General features: G+C 48.8%; 1 pseudogene; it reads right to left on the reverse strand.

The window, feature by feature from the left end:
• Positions 1-1799: 1799 nt before the first annotated feature.
• Positions 1800-2863, reverse strand: LOC102250902 (annotated as a pseudogene).
• Between the last annotated feature and the right edge of the window lie 1241 nt (positions 2864-4104).

A 4104-nucleotide genomic window follows, 5' to 3' on the forward strand; every position in this document is an offset into this window, starting at 1 on the left:
GATGGAGGGTCAGCAATGGAGGAGAGATTCCTGATTGTGCATCCTCCTTGGCTGGTTTGGGAGGGTCCATTAGGGAGGGAGGCCTAATCGAGGCTGCCAATCGAGTCACCTGAGTAGGATTCAGAGGTAAGCCCAGGTGAGCTGCCACTGCCTACTGCTCTGCAAGTAGTAAACTCAGCGTGACCAAAGCCGGGGCGATGGCTCTCCATTCCTGGGGAACTCCCTCGGGTTTCAGCACTAATTGTTAGGGTCACCAAAGGAGAGATGCATGAGGCCAAAGTGCTAAGGGATTATAAATTTACTAGAGTCCCGGTGCACAAAATTTGTGCATGGGAGGGTGTGTCCCTCAGTCCAGCCTGTACCCTCTTGCAATCCGGGTCCTTTCAGGGGATGTCAGACTGCCAGATTAGGCCTGATCCCACAGATCAGGATATCCCTCTCGCAATCCGGGTCTGTTGGCTCCTAACTGCTCTGCCTGCCTGCCTGATCGCCCCTAACTGCTCATCTGGCTGCCTGATTTTGCCCCTAAAACTCAAGCTTCTATTTTTATTTTTAACATTTGTATTTCTTCTGTATTTTTTATTTTAAAAGTCAAGCTTCTTGAGAACATGAGGCATTTAACATTATTCCATATTCCATACAGAGAGCTAAGCATGGTAAACACAGCAAATACTTAATACTTATGGGCTTCCTATATAAACACTTTCCAACCAGGAATGTTTTAATAGGCAGTCTCCAAAAACTTGAACTGGAAAACCTAAAAGTAGAGTGCTCAGATTTCCGGGATCAGGTGCTATTAGCTGGATTTCTATCCCAATTAAACTCTAATTCTTAGCTCTCAACAGTCTGGACAAATTGCCCTTCACTGTCTCCAAAGTTTCTTATCTGTCACTATCCCATTTTCCGTTCTTTTTTTTTTTTTTGAGTTTAATGTTTTATATCCACATAAGTATAAACATACCATCCAAAACCCACCTGCCAGTATAGCTGGGCAAGAAGGAGGGGGGTCCATGGGAGCATTGAAAACCAGGGTTCTTGTCCCAAAAGAGGAGAAAATGGGTTTACAGTCAAAGAAACAAAATCAGAACTCAACATGATCAAGGAGAAGCCTTGAAACTGCATTGAGTGGAGGTGCTGTGGGCAGCGGTGCATCTCGGCTGGCCCAGCAGTACCTGCAGCAGCCTCGGTTCCTGGGAAGCCTGGGGTCAGAGAGGGCCCAGCTCTTGAGGTTATTTTTTAATAATTTTGCTTTTGGGGGAAGGAGGGCTTCTGGGCAGCAGCTCCATGTGGGGGTAACCGGTGCAGGTTTCACTTCAGGAGGGGAAGTTGGGTCTGTGGTGTGGTTCCGCCTTTGTCCCCACCCCCAAATGTCATAGCTGAGGTTCTTGGAAGTGGCCCAGCAAAGTTCATTCCTGCCTTCTTCTTGCCCTGACCCCAGGTCTATGGCTTAAAAATCAGAGCACCAGGCTGAGGCTGAGCACCCCAGGGGCCTTTGTAAACATGGCAGGTACAGGCATGGGGAGCTTGGGGGAACTGTAGGAACTGGAGGGGGAAGCCAGAGCCAGGGCAGGGCAGTGCCCATGGGGAAAGGGGGCATGGGGTGGAGGAGGTATGCTCCTCTAACAGAGACTTAGAGGTACAGAGACTAAGAGAGATAGAGAGGACAGAGATGGGGATAGAAAGAGTGACAGGAAGAGAGAGACTCAGAGAAAGCAAGAGAGAGATTGAGACAGAGAAAGAAAGATTCACAAAAAAAGAGAGACAGACAGACAGAAAGATGGAGTCCTGCTCTGTATGAGTCAGCGGGCTGCATGTGTGTGTGTGTGGGGCGGGGGGCAGGGGAGGGCGGCTGGGACTAGCTCGGGATGTGCTAGTGTGATGGTAAGTGCATCATTGTGTTGCACGAGGGAGGTATGCTGGTAATGCAGCACCAGCTCCTTCAGAGACTTTTACAGGTTGTAGGGCTCCGCAAAACCCAATCCAGTGGCCCTGCGGTAGATGACACAGTGCTTGGTATCACCATCCACCACCACAGACCAGGCATAGCAGCCCTGCTGGCTGCTCTCACAGATGAGGAAGGTACCATCCCGCCTGCCCTTCAGCATGTCCTCAGCCTGCGAGCGGTTGATCTTGCCCACACACGAGGTTCGTTCATCATGGTGGGGGAAGTCATCCTCATCCTCCACCAGTGCATACTGGTCTTCTGTCTCATTTCTGATTCCCAAACACTGGTTGATTTTGTTCTGCCGGGTGCCTTTCTGGGTGAGCCATACCAGGTACTGGTCTCTGATCTTGTGCTGCTGCATGAGGTCTGGCTTCAGGCTGTTCATGCCTTATCGATCTCCCGGTTGTCCGAGGCCTGTTATCCGCATCTCCTGTTCCAGCTTCGTGCGGCTCTTGTAAACTTTGGTGATGCGAAACTTGAGCTGTTCTGAGTTCAGCAGGGTCCTCTGCATCTCGTTTTCATTGCCCTCACGCCAAGCGCTCCAGGTACTCCTGGCTGCCCTTCTCTTTAGTCCGGTCCTGCTCTTCCAAGATCTTGATGGTTTCACTGAAGGCTTCTATTGATGTGCGCTTCATCTGCAGTTCCTGGGAGGTGAGTGTGTACTCTCCATAGAGCTGGTCGTACTCCCAGCTCTTCTCCCCCGCTTCAAACCAAGGTAACAAACAAATAATTTCCCGCCAGAAGTCACATCCAAATACTGCGAGACTGAGGACTGTAGGGCTCACTATGTACATGCGCAATAACAGGCTCACTGTCTAGCCGCAGGCACCCAGGCAGCCTCCGCAATCCCACAATCCTCTGGTCGCACACTTCCGGTTTCTCTAGCTCCTCCTTAAGTGGTGTTTCCTTCGGTTGCATTGCGGCATCCAGAGCCTCCAGTTGGAGAGGATTTTTCTGTTTTGGCGTTGATAGCTGTTCACTATTTGGAATCAGTGAAGTTTCGGGAGCATGAACATGTCGGTCCCAAGCGCACTCATGAAACAACCGCCCATTCAGCCCACAGCTGGCGCTGTCCTGGTTCGCAATGAGAAAGGTACTGTGCTGAGCCATTTCCAATCGGATCTTCCTCTCCCTTCCCCAGCACACTCCAAACCTACTCCAGGCCGACCACCCCAACCCCGCAGACCCTTAAGACCTTCCCCTCCATTTCGGCTTTTCCCCATCACACTGGCACCCTATCGCATTGCCTAGGGTCGCCCCTAACCGCTCCCTGGGGGGCAGGGCCAGCTGGTTCTGGTCTTGACGCCTGGCCTTTTATTATATAGGATTAGGTCATCTGGATACCAGATGGGCTGAGCCCCCAAATGGCGCCAGCAACCAAAGACAGGAGTCAGAGTTTTGTTCTGGTTTGTTTAATTTTTAAAGGATGTCATCAAGAACATCATTGTAGAGGGGCCAGGATTAAGGCTGTTCTATCCTGAGAAGGTCTGGAGTGTGTAAACCATTTCCTCCTGAGTTAGAGAAGATACCTGGTTAGAGAAGATAAAATCTTATGATTCATTAGCTGGGTGTGAAGCTCAAATCGTTTGGCCTTGTTTAATTGTTTTGTTCTATTTTCCCTTATTCCACTTGTGGAGGAATTTCCCTAGCCTCTTACTATCCTGCCACACATGGAGTAGAACACAATTAAGGAATCTGCCCTCATAAAGATTTCCCTGACTTTCTCTGGGACCTTGATGGGTTTTGCAAAGGACTTTAACTGCTAGAGAATATGGTTCTGGCTATTCTGATCTATTCCAATTAATATACCTACTGGTCTGGGAGCAAAGCAATAGAATTAGCAAATAGAGTCTGCTGAATAACTACTATAGAGAAGTCTGTCTTTATTAAAGAAAGCCAGGTCACTGTAAGAAAGATTATGGGAAGTGGAAATAGAATTTAGAAAGAGAAAAGAAACAAAAGTTAGCATAGAGTTGCTCTGAGGGCATTTCCCCTTCTCTTCACTAATAGTTTGGAATTACCATTAAAAGGGAAGCCACTAGGACCCTCATAGATAATGGGGCTACTTATCTGTTCTAAACCACACCTAACTAAGTTGCCTCCTCCTTCAGAATAAAGCTTCTACACAAATGGTAGGGCTATCTAATCAGTGTCTGTTT

The sequence above is a fragment of the Myotis brandtii genome, unplaced genomic scaffold (genome assembly GCF_000412655.1).
Source record: "Myotis brandtii unplaced genomic scaffold, ASM41265v1 scaffold728, whole genome shotgun sequence".
Taxonomy (NCBI): Eukaryota; Metazoa; Chordata; class Mammalia; order Chiroptera; family Vespertilionidae; genus Myotis; species Myotis brandtii.